Source organism: Nycticebus coucang, chromosome 6 (assembly GCF_027406575.1).
Source record: "Nycticebus coucang isolate mNycCou1 chromosome 6, mNycCou1.pri, whole genome shotgun sequence".
Taxonomy (NCBI): domain Eukaryota; kingdom Metazoa; phylum Chordata; class Mammalia; order Primates; family Lorisidae; genus Nycticebus; species Nycticebus coucang.
The window spans coordinates 11,821,861-11,838,122 of NC_069785.1; the positions used below are offsets into that span (position 1 = coordinate 11,821,861).

At 37.0% G+C, this 16,262-nt stretch overlaps 1 pseudogene; it reads right to left on the bottom strand.

Annotated features, from left to right (window-relative positions):
* Nucleotides 1-11,516: 11,516 nt before the first annotated feature.
* On the bottom strand, nt 11,517-11,904 carry LOC128587336 (NADH dehydrogenase [ubiquinone] 1 beta subcomplex subunit 4-like; annotated as a pseudogene).
* Between the last annotated feature and the right edge of the window lie 4,358 nt (nt 11,905-16,262).

Consider the following 16,262-nt stretch of genomic DNA (forward strand, 5'->3'; position numbering starts at 1 on the left):
TTTTAAATTGTAAAATGCATCAGATAAGCCATCATTTGTGGGGTCAGCTCTACATAAACTCTATACTTACAAAAGTATGTTATATCTAGTAAGGGGCTCACTTTAACCCTAAATTTTACTGATATGGACACTGTAGGCAGGGTTAATGTGATTTCATGCTTCTTAACCAGCACCAAAGGCTTTGGAAGAAGTGCCAAGAAGTGAGCTGGCAAAGTGGAAGAGGAGGAAAATGTCAGATTCACGTGTTAACAGCAGGACCAGTTCACAAATACAAGTGAGAACACCCCAGTGTCTCAGATAATTCAAGATTTTTTATAGGGAGCTGAAGCTGCTATAGTGATAACACTTGAATAGCAAGATTAGCAAAATCCAGTCATTACTCTTAATATGATCACTTTTTAAACACCCAAATGATATGATCACTTTTTAAACACCCAAATGTGGCTTAGGTAAACCCAGCTTACACAGCATTGGAGCCTGGAGAATAATCCACTTCATCTTATTTAACCAAGAGGTAGAATTGCTGTGTATTTTCACATAGGTCTTTGTCTTTCACTCCAATATCTTTCCTTTGTTTGATTTAAACTGATAATTACTCCTTAATATGTATGTTCATGACCATCTCATTAGATTCTTGGAGAGTATGATTTTACAAAGCACATATGCTCACTTTACTGAGAGAAAAGAATTTTTAGTTACTCACCGTCAACAACTGCCGTGCTCATTTATAAGGAGGCAAAAGCATTTTCTCTGTTCCTGCTACTGTCTTCCTGATGTATCCAGCAGACCTTGACAGGTACAGCACATAAAGCTCATCTCTGTAGTGAAGGGAGTAGTGCTTCACTTCTGCCTAAGAAACCTTTATGGGAAAAACTTCAGTTCCACAAAAATGAGGCGAGACCATCTTACAGCTTGTTCAAAACATGACTCGCTATCTGTGCTTCATTTCCCTGGGATTCTGAACGCAGCACTGAACTACTTGTTGCTTCCAGCTGTCACAGTCCATCCATCGATTAGGGGAATGGTTTTTTGTGGAACACTAGATTCCTTAGGGACCAAGAGAGAAGAATTTGAAGTCAGAGTCTTTCATGCTTGGGGAGAGGTTATTCGTGCTTTTCCTATCCATAAACTTACAATTTATATTTATTTAGGGTGTGTTCATTTTTTATTAAAAAAGAACAGATTTTCTGCAGTTGTTGAGAACCATGAACAGGAGTGTGAATTTTTGCTGGGTTTATCACTAACCTGTTGAGTGACCGTGAGCATCCTTGAAGCAAACACTGTAAGGTTAGGAATGTGATGTGATCTTCAGGCCAATAGAGTATTGTTTGGGTTCTGGAAAGACAGGATTTGTTTCATTTGGCTTGGTAGCTGGTATTGCATCTGACAGATAGTTAAAGTTAGAAAAAAAATACAGTTTCCCCTCTTTCTCTGTCTCTCTCTCTCAAGGCGGGGGGCAGGGGGGACAGAAGAATGAAAAATTTAAAATAATAGTAAAATAATAAATATTAAATAATACCTTTTCCTTCAGATATATTGAATTACAAACGAGGATGTTAGTTCCATTTGGCATTTTAAAATGGATTTGGACATTCATAACTTTACTAAATTGATGCTGAGTAGGGGTTCCCGATGTGTTCTGATCAGCCCCACTCAGAAATGCAAATTTTCAAGCCTGACCTCAAATCTATGGAATCAAAAACTCTGGAGTAAATAGATGCCCAGCCATCTGTTTTAACAAATCCTCCTGATAATTCTTTCTATTGCAGGCTAAAGTTTGAGAATCACTGGTGTAGGATGTGAATCTGTTTTAAAGCCCTTGCAGCTGATTGATTCTTAGAAAAATCAAAAAGGTATTATTCTGTTTCACATATGACCGTAATGGAGTGTGTTTTAAGGGCAGGTCATAGAGATAATCCTGTAACTAATTAATTCCTGTTTCAGAGGTAGACCCCATACATGCGAAAATTGCCTGATTTTGTAGAAAGGTGGATCAGAGAGGAATCTATTGTATGGAAAGAGGGGTATGTGCTAGTTTTAGCTAATACGGACTATATGGACACCTCCTGACTTATGACTTTTTGACTTTAAGATGGTAGGTGAGTGATGCATACTCAGTAGGAATGGTGGTTTGAATTTTGAATTCTGACTTTTTTCTGTGCTGGCGATATGTGACACACACCTTTCATAAGGCTGGTCAGCCAGCTTCAGTTCCCCGTGAGCCATGCGATTGGTCACAACAGGGAATAACCTGTACCCTGCAGAGTGCCCTAAAGGGGCTAATGATAAGAGTTCCAAGCACATTTAATGTAGGCCTGGCTAAGCTGTGATGTTCAATAAATTAGGTGAATTAAATGCACATTTGATTTACATCTTCAACTTATGATGGGTTTACTGGGATATGAACCTATTGTAAGTTGAGGAGCATCCGTACATGTTTACTTAGGGAATTGAGGTGTGCCGTTGTGAGCAACAGTAAAGATTAAAAACAAACACGGGCAATGCTTTTCCTGCAATGTCGCTTCTTCAGTGAAGCCTAATGTGTCACCTTGTTGTGACATGTAAAGGCTCTGCCGCCTCATCCATTTCTTACCCCTTTTTATCAATCTTTCTTTTTCTCCTCCAGAGCATTTATGACTTCTTAAATGATCTCCTCATTTATTATTTTTGATGTTTATTGTCTGTCTTCTTCCAAAAGAACATGATCTTCTCAATGGATGGCATAGTTTTTACTCTCTTGATCATTCCAAGAAGTTACAAAACTGTTTGATAATAAGCATTTAATAAATATTTGTTGAGTTAATAAATATATAATTTATAATCTTGCCATTATAAGAGTGGGGAAATCCAAGGGCATGGTGAGATTTTCTTTTTTTTAACCAAATGGTTAGCTGTTTCGTTATGGTATGAACTGATCAAATTGGAAAATCAGGGTATTTCCCTTTCCTTCTTAAATTCTCATTACCTCTCTATATAGAAGTTACACCTTTGTCCCATTAATAATTGTTATAAGGAGTATATATTTTTCATGTTATTTCCAAATGTATTCTTTACTAAAAAGAATGCGAATGGTTGAAGGGATATATTCGACTTAGTAATGATCTCACTTGTAGCCCAAGGTGAATTTCCTTCAATAGTTAAAGATAACTGTTAAAATTCATCATAGTAGATTCTGAAAAATTAAAAGAAGAGCAGGCTTCTGTTTCTTTGAAGCTAGTTTATGATGTTTTATCCCCGGGCTTTTCCTGATCACAGCCCAGTAATAAGAAACAAAACCATTTTCTCTAAGCCCTGGCTATTCATTTTAGCGCCCTCATCACCCACTCTGGTAAACAAAGATGCAAATGAAAAGAGCCATGTTGGCTTCTGTTGTTTAGCGACTCTAGAGAAAACCTGGCATCTGGCAGATGGAAAATAAAAATAGTGGGTTTATGTTTTGCTAATTATAGATTTCTAAAACAATAGATGTGTCAGGAAAACACATGTTTAAAAAATGCAAATCAAAGCACAGCTATCCACGAGTTATTTCAGAGAAACATTCTCTCCATTCTAGGTGTTAAGCCTAGATGCTTGCTAGAGACATCTATTTTTAGCAGAAGCAACGTGTCTGTGAGTGAAACAAAGAAGAAAAAGAGGGAGGGAAGAGGAAAGAAGAGGAAGAGAAAATGAGGGAGGAGGAAATAAGGGAAAAGGAGGAAGAGAGAAAATAAAAAGAGTCACACTCATGCACACAGCACATGCACAGGGTGGGGGGAGGGAGGGAAGGAGGAGGATGGGTGGGAGGAGGGAGGGTAGAGAGAGATACGTAGATATTGAGATTTCCTTTCTAGGAGATTTGCTTTAATCTCCCTAATGCTCAGGAGATTTTTCCCTGAATGGAGAAGCTCATCTTGGGGAGCAAAGGTTTAGGATTCAGTAGGTCCTGAATCAAGGTTTTGTAGTCTGAGAGGCGAAGTCCCACCTTCCTTTTCTGGGAGAAAAAAGTGAAAATGAGAAGCTTGTGTGTGTCTTGACTATTTCTGTACTGGAAATTTTCCATCCTGTGTCGAGCTTTCTAACAGTAGTAGTGAGTAGGAACAGAGCTCCAGAGTTTGGCTGTCAAAGAGAGAAGTCACTCAGACATCTTTGACAGGTTTGATTAGATCTTTGCGAGATTTGGTCTTGAAGCAAAGTAAAATAAGATGCTCTCTAATTCTTCTCCATAATTAGGCCTGATGGTCTAGCCAACCACCAATGAATAAATGGAAGTATGTGAATTCTGAGCACAAAATGTATGACCTTATCAAAAATGGGGCATTTAATATCCTTGGGAGTATGACCATCAGGGATTCCTCTAAGAGATGTTTAATGAAGCCTTGACTATACGAGTATAAGCTAAATGTTTAAGTGGAGAATTTTGAGCCTAGGCAAGTAAGTCCGGGAGTTGGTAGTGTGTGGGGAACTGAGTAATAATGGGATGACAGGACGCTAAACAAGTCCCATGAAGTGTAATGAACTCTGAGTTAAGTACAGATCTGCTCCTATAACCTGAGATCAGGCCCCAAGAACAGGATGTGGATGGAGGGTCTTTGGATTTGGAATAGGGGATGTCGGATGAGGTCCATCCAGAACTCCAGGACCTGGCTGAGTTTGGAAGTTCCACTTAGACAAAAGGAAGATGGGGTTCCCGCTAACGTGGGAAGAGCCAGGCCTGAGACTAATTGTGGGTCTAATGCACATGGGAATCTTTCTCTGTTGTGTCAGCTAAATTTCTTTTCCATTTTCTACAACTGGTAACTTTTTCCTCCTGGTATTATTGCCATTTTCCTTGGAATATTCCTTAATTTCCGGTGATCATAGAAGCCACAGGTGGAAATCCCTTCAACTTTATACCAGTAAACATACAGACTTGGTTAAATTTGTACTCATTTTCTATTTCTTCTCCCCTGTTACAATAAAATACACCTAGGGATTTCCTGAGATAATCTTCACAGTTTGGCTCTAGATTTCATCTCTTCCCTCGGCAGGGCGCTTATTCTACTGATTATTTGCTCTCTTGACTGTGTCTTCAATATCTCCCTCCTTCCTCCCATGTGGATTTACACAGACCAAAATCTCTTACATCCTGAAAACACAAAATATAAAACTCTACTTCCCTTACTACCTGAAACATTTTTCCAAGCTGTTACTGTCTGGCTTCTGTGTCTATAACTACTGAAATTATTTTCACTGATGTCATAAAGTACATCCTTGCTGGTAGATCTAATGGATACTTTCACACTTTCCTCTCCACTGAACCACTGTTGTTTACTTTGTCCTTTAAAAACCTTCCTTGTTTTCTATGTTATGCACTGTCCTGGTGTTTCATAAATTTTCCTAATAGTCACTAAACATCTGGATTGCAAGGTCCTGTTCTGCCAGGAAGGCCACTTTCTTCCCATTCCCCTCTTCACTGCTCTCTTTATCTGTATAACTCTTCTCCTTCTAGAATCTCAGTTCTGTTCTTATACCCTCTAAAAATTCTATAGAATTTTTTCCTGAATTTTCAAATATGCATTATGTCTAAGTTTATTTGCTTCAAAACCACATTTCCTTGAAATAGCACCCACCACTGCTGGATTGTTACGATGTCTATATTTTACTCACAAACCGCTCACAATCAGCACTACCTAGGCATTCCTTAGAAATGGAGCCTCTCAGGCCAGCGTGGTGGCTCAAGCCTATAGTCCTAGCACTCTGGGAGGCCAATGCAGGAGGATTGCTTGAGGTCAGGAGTTTGAGACCAGCCTGAGCAAGAGTGAGATTGTGTCTGTACTAAAAAAGAAAAATTAGCTGGGCATTGTGGCAGGTGCCTGTAGTCCCAGCTACTCAGGAGGCTGAGGCAAGAGGGTAACTTGAACCCAGGAGTCGGTGGTTGCTGTGAGTGAGGCTGATGCCACTGCACTCTAGCCTGGGCAACAAAGGGAGACTCTGTCTCAAAACAAAACAACATCAAAAAAAAAAAAAAAAAGAAATGCTGGGTCTTGTGCCCCAACTCAAACCGAATAAATCAGAATCTACATTTTAACAACATCCCAGGGTCATCAGAATCCACATTAAAACTGAAAAACTTACTGTCATTATATTAGGTACTTGCTAAATATTTTATCATATTAAATAGAAAAATCCTTAACCAACAAATCTGGACAGAAGAAAGCAGATAGGCTAGATTGCCTTACATAGACATATCTTAAAAATATCACCAAATTGAGAAAGTTCTTTTTCCTCATAGAAGCACTGGCCAGTGCTTCTATGATTAAGCTTGAATTCCATTCATAAAAGTTGAATGCTCATGATTTAGTCACTTCCCAAATGGCCCCACCTCTTAATACTCTCACTCTGGGCCTTAGGTTCCGACATGTGAATTTTGGAGGGAAATAGTCACTGAAACTGTAGTACGAATAGCCAGAAGGAAGTCACATGAAACAAGAAACAGAGATGGGAACACATGGAAGGTGTTAGATCAGTGGTTCTCAGCCTTCCTAATGCTGCAGTGTATTTTCATGTTACAACGGGGTCGCGACCCACAGGTTGAGAACTGCTGTGTTAGATGAATTGTGAGTATTTTGGATTGAATGCGATATGAGGTACACATAGAGAGAATATGGGAAGGTGAGTATTTAACATCAGAATTAGCAAAAAGATAAGTAATTTAGGAGTATATCATCAAATCTATGGCACTGTCAATGTACTCTATGATAAAGTATTTAAGCAAAATCTTCAATTAAATTGACAGTGAAAATTATGTAACCACTTTAGGTAAATTGTTCTAGGTTTAAAAAGACATAATTAATCAAGTAAGTTCCTTAGGTTATATGCAAAATTGCTTCAGACCTAGGAGACATAACTTTGATAATCCTTTTAGCAAACAGTAAAATTCTCTCTTGTATTAATTAGCTTTACCTTTTTCGAATGGAATAAGCTTAGATATTTTTATATCCTCTCAAAGTTAAAATTATTTCAGTAATTTGTGAAATAATTTATTTTCTTCCTTCTCCTTAAACCATAAAAATATTGGGTAATTTAATTTTTAATATATCTTAAAATATTTCTTGATTGTTACCATAGTTCATCAAGAGGGATGTGGTCCAAGACCTCCAGTGGAACTGAGGATAGTACCAAACCCTGTGTTTTTTTCCTTTTCACAACTATATGAAGTTTAACTTATGTTGGGCACTGTGAGAGATTAATAACAATAACTAATAATAAACTAGAATCATTATAATATGCCAGCATCACTACTCCTGTGCTTTGGGGCCATTATTCAGTAAAATAAGGATTAGTAGTTGAACACCAGTACTGAGATACCACAGCTATAGATATGAGAACTGAGCAGGTTTCTAAGTAACTAACAGTGGGTAGTGTATACAGCCAACTAGACAAAGGGATGATTCAGGTGACAGAGTCGGATAATTGAGATTTCATCATGCTATTCACAATGGCATGCAATGTAAAACTTTAAACTTAAATTCACAAATTGTTTATTTCTGGTATTTTCCATTAATGTTTAGACTACAGTTTACCATGGGTAACTGAAATTGCATACGGTGAAACTACAGAGAAGGGGGAGCCAAGGTACTTTTTTAGGCACTATTACACAAGTTACCTTGAACACTTGGGTTGAGGCTTCAAAAAAATACTTCAAAATAATACTTTCAAAATACAGAAAATAATACTTCAAAGTGAAGTCCTTAGAAGAAGCCCCCAAGACAAAGTTTCTCACCTTCTCCTTTGGTCCCTTACTTTCCCCGAGACAAGCCATAGAAAGTAGACCCACTTTCCCCCAAGTAAGGTCACAAAACTCAGAACCCCCAAAGCCAGCCATAATGTAAAAGTATTGCTCTAACATTCTCCTGCCTTTGTGTATAAGAATAAGCCAGGAAGAAATTTTCCAACCTACCTTGTTTGATTAATATGTCTACCTTGTTTGTTAGCAGGTCATAAGACCCCTATTTCCAGGAAGGATCTTTCCCTGTACCAGGAAAAAGAAATGTAGCGCAGAGGTCAAGGAGAACCTGAACAGACAGCCCTTGCTGAGTTTCCTCACTCAGTCTGTCCCCATTAGGTCAGACCCTTCTTGTCCAATCACAATTCCACACAGCTGTCCATGCTTCATTAGACTTCAGCGAAACAATGGCTAGTTTCTCCTGACTTTTTTTTCTTTTTTTTTTTCTCCTGATGTTTTAAGTCTTCATTCTGAAGACTCACATGTCATGTAAAGCTTTGGTCAAATAAGTATGCTGTGTTTTTCTGTTGCTAACCTGTCTTTTGTTATTGGAGCACCAAACCCTTATACAGTGGGGAGAAAGAGATCCCTTCCTTTTGTGTTTCCAGTATATGGTGATGCTATCCTACATGTGGTTATTTGAATTTGCAAAAGAAAATCATGATGAAGGAAGGCAGATGCTCTACTGATGAGAGACTCTGTGTGGACTACTACCAAAATATCTAACCTGTGTCAGTGAGCTGTTTGTCATTTGTGCCTTTCTCAATGGACATCGAAATCATCTATAGAGACAATTATTAACTGCAGAAAATAGAATATTTGAGAAAATATTATAATAAGATTAAAGTGTCATATTAAAGGAATGGTTGGGAAATTAACTCAGACTTGAATTGCTGCTAATTTCTCCTTTTTATTATTTTTAGGAAGTAGAACTTTTTTTTTTCCTTTTTTTTTTTTTATTGTTGGGGATTCATTGAGGGTACAATAAGCCAGGTTACACTGATTGCAATTGTTAGGTAAAGTCCCTCTTGCAATCATGTCTTGCCCCCATAAAGTGTAACACACACCAAGGCCCCACCCCCCTCCCTCCGGAAGTAGAATTTTTAAACTAAAATTTTCTTTGGTGGATTAAAAGAACCATATGAACTAGAAAAAAGATAAGATTCAGGAATCTAGGGAAAAGAAATATTTGTTTCAGAAGATGTATTTGAAGTTGCATTTAAAATTATTTCTAATGTAATACATCTTTTGCCTGCTAATGAGCTTTATTAAGAGACATTTTAATGTAGTAATAAAATTTGCACTAATTATTTTTATCAGAACTCACTTGAGTAGGAATATTATTTTAGAAAATCCATGGGATTTATTTAGAGTTGATGTTTGCTATGTATGATTCTTTTTAACAAGGTAAAATTGGGGGTCTTCCCAGTACTGGCATCATTTCCACTGTATAGTAGAAAAATACATTGTTTTCCCTTACTATACACTCAGCATAACATTTTTGGTCTTCAAAAATGTGTGCAATTTTTCCCCCTCACACTTGACCAATTCTTTGATACCAATTGGGTATAATTCAATTCAATTCAATTTTGACATTATCTACCTGGAGTTAGAGTCAGATCCCACAGGTTCAGGACTCAGTCCCACAAGATTGCCCCCGCTTCTTTTGGGGGTAGTAATCACAAGTCTGGACCTCCAGGACTTTAGACTCACCACCTATAAACTGGTGCCCAACACCCTCCTCCACAGTTCTGATTACCTACAAATGGCTCAATAAACTCAGGGAAACACTTTACTTGCATTTGACAGTTTTTCATGAAGGATATTACAGAGATACAGATGAAGAGATGTACAGGGTAAAGGATGTGGGAGGGGGCAGGGGGCTTCTGCACCCTCTCTGGGTGTGCTGCCTGCCTAGACACTCCACACGGTCAACCATCAAGAAGCTCTTCATGCTCAGTAGTGCAGGGGCTTTCACAGAGGCTCCATCACACAGGCACGAATGACCATTAATTCACTCTCTACCCTTTTTTTCCCTTTCTAAAAGATGGGAATGGGGGTTAAGGCTGAAAGTTCTACATTTTTAATCATGGCTTGGTCTTCATGGTACCAGCCCCCATTGAGGAGGAGACAACCAAGAGTCACCTCATTAGGACAAAAGACACAGCCATCCCCCAGGAGATTCTAAGGTACTAGGAGCTCTGCCTCAGGACCTGAGGTTACAGGCCAAATATTGAAACAAAAGATGCTATTAGCATCTCTATTGCTCAGGAAATTTCAAAGGTGTTAGGATCTCTGTGCCAGGAAACCTGGGAAAAAGACCAAAACATATATTTCTTATTACAAATTATACCATCACATGCACAAAGCTGCAATAACACAGCAATTGCAGATGCATTTATTATAAGCCAGTACTAAGAATTTTACTTACATCAAAGGTTAGTGGCTTAGCTGAGTAAAGGCAGGTAGTTAAAAATAGTAATGCCTTAAATTTGTATCAATAATTATAAGTATTAATTGTATATACTTATAAGTATTAATATACTAATATTTATATCAATGCAATAAATAGTAAGTATGGGGCGAAGACAATTTTCCTTCCCCTGTGAAGGTTTGAGTCTGCTAAAATGAACTGACAATAGACTAATGGGAGAGAAAGCATAGGAGAGGCATATAAAATATGAGACTCAAAGAAGGACCAGATGGCTGAAGCTTAAATAGAACCCTCTTTATAGGGGAAGAGGTAAATGGGCGAACTTGGGAAATTTGGGGAAGTACTAAATGATTTTTAGAAGAATAAATGAGCCCAAAGAACGGACAAGGTTTGTAAATGATTTACTTTGGAAAATGAATGGGACCAACAAATTACAAGAAGGTGAGGGGCAAAACTGAACTATGAGCAAAATTGCGTCTTATTGTGCAGATAACGTCTCCCACGTAATCTCCTGGAGCTTCCCTCAGGAGAGTAGATGAAAAGTCTGTCCTGTGATGGAGATTGAGTCTCTCCTAGGTCCTTCTCTCCTCCAGTCATTCATTAATCTGTCCTGGTTATTTAACAGGATTCCTAGGGTAGGGGTTTTAAGACAGTTGCATTGCTTTTGGAAAGAAGTTTCCTTTGTCAGGTAAGGAAATTCCAGGGAGAGCCTTTCCCTGCATGTGGTAGGGAGAAACAAGAGAAGGTTTAGAAATTCTTTGACTTTGGGGCAGATTCTGAGGTCCTCCTCCTCCTCCTCCTCCTCCTCTTCCTCTTCCTTCTTCTTCTTCTTCTTCTTTAATGTTGGGGAATCATTGAGGGTACAAAGAACCAGGTTACATGCTTGCATTTGTTAGGTAAAGTCCATCCTATAATTGTGTCTCACCCCCAAGAGGTGATCAGTTTGCCAAGGCACAGTACTTTAGGGTATCACTTTCTGAGCTCCAACACAAGTATCAGAAAACAAACAATATAATATTTACATTAGTGTGACAGATAATATTATAAGTAGTAATTTGTGATTTAGAGTGATTACTAAAATGTGAAGAAACTGAGACTCCCAGGGATTAAGAAACTTGATGAATTTACAAGGTTAGTAAGTGTAAGAAGAGAGAGTTCAACCCAAGACATTTGCTTTCAAAACTTGTGCTCCTGTTTCTTCAGCAAAATATGAGTTATCCTAGGAAATAACTATACATGATCTACTTAAAAATTGCTGATATCAAATCCTTTATTCCATTTTTTTTAATTAATAGAATATTTATTTAAGCAAGAATATATCCCATCTTCATTGCCAGACTTAATATGTAATGTTAAATGTTCTATCCAATTTTCCTTCCTGGATAAGTTTTTCTTTCCTATCCCTATCAGTTTTGAAAACATACCAGAAGATGAGGGGCCCAAGTCTAAACAGAGCCCCTAACAATGAGTTCTTGGGAGTGGGTCTAAAATTGAGACAGACATTTGCTGATTGTGCATAGGTCCAAGGAATCAAGGCAGGATCTTTCACGAGCCCTCCATGGTTGGGATGGTTGTACTGAAGCAGGTACTCCCATTTAAGCTGGGCATTTACAACCAACCACTCAGCTTGCACCTTCTAGGTTTCCAGAGATATGTTGTATTTGGCTGGGTGAAGGGTCTGGGGCAGAGTAGAAAGGGATGATGGTGTATTCTTTGGGAATGACATCTTGGCACCCCCACCAGCACACAACTCTATTCTATTTTCTTACACATTCCAGTTAATTGCATGATGTCAAACATGTGAAAACTAAAACATCCAGTCAAAAGTTCAAACATTTTTGTCTCTGTGATGTCCACTAGATATTTGGAAAACCAGAATTAAGAAAATTCTGAACTAATAGTTTAGAAGAATATATCACGTAGCTTCATTCCGCAGATGACACAGTGAGTTGATAGCTCTTTTCACAAAACACAGCAGGACTCTCCATGAACTCCATGAAAACAAGAAATTATAATATTATAGTAGTGATATTTTTGGAGGAAATAGTTTTGCTCTTTTGGGTTTTTCATTTATATAGTCCTTTTTATATTCAGAGAAAGGAAGCATTTTGTCACATCCCAGACTATTTGTGCCAGAGGAAGGAAGAGGGCACATAACTCTATCTTGAAGGAAGTTAACACTTGAATTATTTGGTTCACTCTTTTTACTAGATTGGTTTAAGATATCTAATAGATGTCACAATGATAATCGTCTGGCCTAACAAGAAAGATCTTTTGAAACAAAAATATGCTATAGAAATAAATCACTAAACAAATAATTGGTTCCTTTCCTTGTATTATTTCTTCACTATTTGAAGAGACAGAGCACCATTTCCTTACCATGGCAGAGTCTGAGAGCTTATAAAGAGCTAAAACTGTTCTGAAATGACATCAGTAGATCTTGTGACTCCAGGCCACTAATGAAAAAGAAAAAAAAAGCAAGGATTTTATTTTACCACAGTAAAGTTCTTTCCCCTTATTTGCCATATTTCATTGAATTTCAGATGACATAATGATGCATATTAAAGCTTGATGGTATTATCTAGATTGTATTCTTTCATACCAAGTTTATTATTCTGGCTTGGAGTAAAAGAAGCCAGAAACAAAGTAAAAAAAAACAAAAAACAAAGTTTATTATTCTAAGCTGTGTGAAATTTTTTCATAATAACATAAAAATAACCCAGGATGAAAACATTATTTTCAAGCTTCTATCAATTTATCAATACTCAAATAAAAATTAAGTGCCTACTTCTGCTCGAGGGAGTGCTAGGCACTCTTCAATAAACATGACACACCTGGGGTGTGCCCTCAGAGAGCTTACAGCTAACCATGAATTAGTAGCAGTGAGGAATAAAAGCAATAAAAGGTCATAATACCTAAGAAAATATTTCCCCTGTTGGAATATAAGTAAGGGTCATGGGTCAAGACTAGTACTTACAAACTGAGTAAAAGTTTTTAATAGTCAATTTGTTGGTAGACATTTAAATTTAGTATAAGTATCATCTCTGTTTTTTTAAAAAGTACTCTATTTCAGTTCACAATCAAAATACAGCAGTTATTCATAATTGCTAGTGATAATGATGTAACATATATTGTTGCTATTATATGATGAATATTTTTCTGCCTCTTTAGTTGGCATTAGCAACAAGAATCCTCTCTTTAAGAGTAATAACTACTAGTATTTCATTCTGAATGAGGTGCATTTTTTTTGGTAAGTTAAAAACAGTTGCATATTGGCAATTTCATGTGGCCCAACTTGTACATCTTACTAAGTGGAAGAAATATCCAAAGCGACTCTTTCAGGTTGCCATTTTGTACAATACCCCACTACTTTTGTTTGTTGATTAGATCTTATGGGAAATACAAAATCCGTAATTTTTTTTCTTTTTAATTTTCTTTATTTCAGGTTGTTTTGTGAGGGTACGAACAGGTCACATATTTGAATTTGTTAGGTAGAGTCAATCTTGTAGTTGTGCCCTGTACCCAAAAGGTGTGCTATACCCTCCTCCATCGTACCCATTAAGTGAGAACACACCAGTCTCCCCTCTTCCCCCTCCCCTGTTCCTCCTCCCCATAACTTAAATTGAATTGAGTTTTACTCCTATGTGCGTGTGCATTAGATTGTTTACTGGCTTCATATTAGTATTGAGTACATTGGATTCTTGCTTTTCCATTATCGTGATAATTTATTAAGAAGAATGGGCTTCAACTCTATCCAGATTAATGCAAAAGATGTAAAGTCTCTGTCTTTTTTATGGCTAAATAGTACTCCATGGTATACATATATCACAGTTTGTAGTCCATTCCTGAGTTGATGGGCACTTAGGTTATTTCCACATTTTGGCCATTGTGAATTGAGCTGTGATAACCAATCTAGTGTTTGTTTATTCTTGTGTTTGTTTATCCTTGTCCAAATGTCCTTATGGTAATGATGTTTTTTTTTTATCTTCTGGGTGGATGCCTAGTAGTGGAAATGCAGGGTCAAATGGGAGGTATAATTTAAGTTCTTTGAGGATTCTCCATATTTCTTTCCAAAGAGGCTATATTAGTTTGCAGTCCCCTGCCAGTGTAAAAGTGGTCCCCTTTCTCCACATCCACACCAGCATCTGCAACTTTGGGAATTTGTCATATGGGCTAATCTTACTGGGGTTAGGTGATATCGCAGGGTGTTTTTATTCACATTTCTCTGATTAGAGACAATGAGCATTTTTTCATATATATTTTTTTTAGCCATTCATCTGTCTTCCTCAGAGGAGGTTCTGTTCATGTCTCTTGCCCAGTGATAGATGGGATTGTTCGTTCTTTTTCTGTTGAATAATTTTAGTTCTCTATAGATCCTAGTTATCAAGCCTTTGTCAGATTTGTAACATGTAAATATTTTTACCATTCTGAAGGATGTCTAATTGCTTTAATTCTTATGTCCTAGCTCTGCAGAAATTTTTCAGTTTAATTAAGTCCAATTTGTTTATTTTTCTTGTTGCAATTGACACTGAAGTCTTCCTCAAAAAATCTTTCCCCATGCTGACATCCTCAAGAGTTTTTACCCACACTTTCTTCTAGGATTTTTATTATTTCATGTCTTCAATTTAAATCTTTTATCCATCTTGAGTCAATTTTTGCAAGTGGTGAAGGGTCTAGGTCCAGTTTCAGTCTTTTACATGTTGTTGTCTAGTTCTCCCAGCCCTGTTTATTGAATATTTTCCCCACTATATGCTTTTGTTGGGTTTATCAAAGACCAGATGGCTATAAGAGATTAGTTTCATTTCTTGGTTTTCTATTCAGTATCATATGTCTAGTTTGTGCCAATACCATGCTGTTTTAATCACTGTGGACGTGTAATATAGCCTGAAGTCTGGTGGAGTGATGCCTCTGGCTTTGTTTTGACTACTAAGAATAGCCTTCGCAATACAGGGTTTTTTCTGGTTTCATATGAATTGAAGAACTATTTTTTCCAGTACTTCAAAATATGATGTTGGTATTTTAATGGGGATTGCATTGAATCTGTAGATTGCTTTGGGAAGTATAGACATTTTCACAATGTTGATTCTTTCCAGCCAAGAGCATGGTATGTTCTTCCATTTTTTAATGCCTTCTGACATGTTTTTCTTAGGGTTTCATAATTCTCTTTGTAGAGTTCCTTCACCTCTTTTGTTAGGTATATTTCTAAGCATTTCATTTTCTCGAAGGTATTCTGAAGAAATTGTATCTTTGAGTAGCTTCTCAACTTGGCAGTTATTGGCATATACACAGGCTACTGAAAATCAGTAATTTTCAGTTTTGATGCAGCGCCCCCTTTCCCCAAACACCAGAATTTATGATTTTTTTCTTACATATAGTTAGGAACCAAAAGAAAGAGGTTTTGAACTAAAGTGGTGAATTTAATTTAGTTAGTGATTTGAAAGAGAGTTTCTGAATTCCCAAGATGTCATGAAATACTATTCATTCCATAAAATAAGACCAATTTTGCCAAAGTTAATTAGCACTGGACATGAACATTATTGACATCTTTATCATTCAATCAGAAGGATGGTTTACACATACTTAAGGAGGCTCCAGAAGGATTTTCCCTTGGCTAGTTTTGAAGGGCATGCTGTTGAGAAAATTAAGATGCGGTGGTTCTCCTTAGGTGAACCTAGTGAAATGCAAAGTATTTCTGTATCAGATCATGAATAAGGGATTTATGTAAATATGACTATAAGCCATGATCTTATCTATATTCTCAATTTGTCTATTAATATGTCCATTTAGAATAAGTTAATATTAAGCAAACTATATTAGAAAATAAAATTATCTTTGTTATTTTCTTATTTTTTATTTTTTTATTAAATCATAAACACATAGATCATGTATACATTAATGCATTTATGGGTACAATGTGCTGATTTCGTATAAATTAGGAATGCTTATATCACACTGGTTAATATATACTTCATCTTGTTTACTTAATTATTGTGTTAAGACATTTATACTTTATACTAATAGATCCAACATGTACCCTTGCATTATGCAGCATAGGTGTGATGTCACCCTCCCTTGATCTGACCT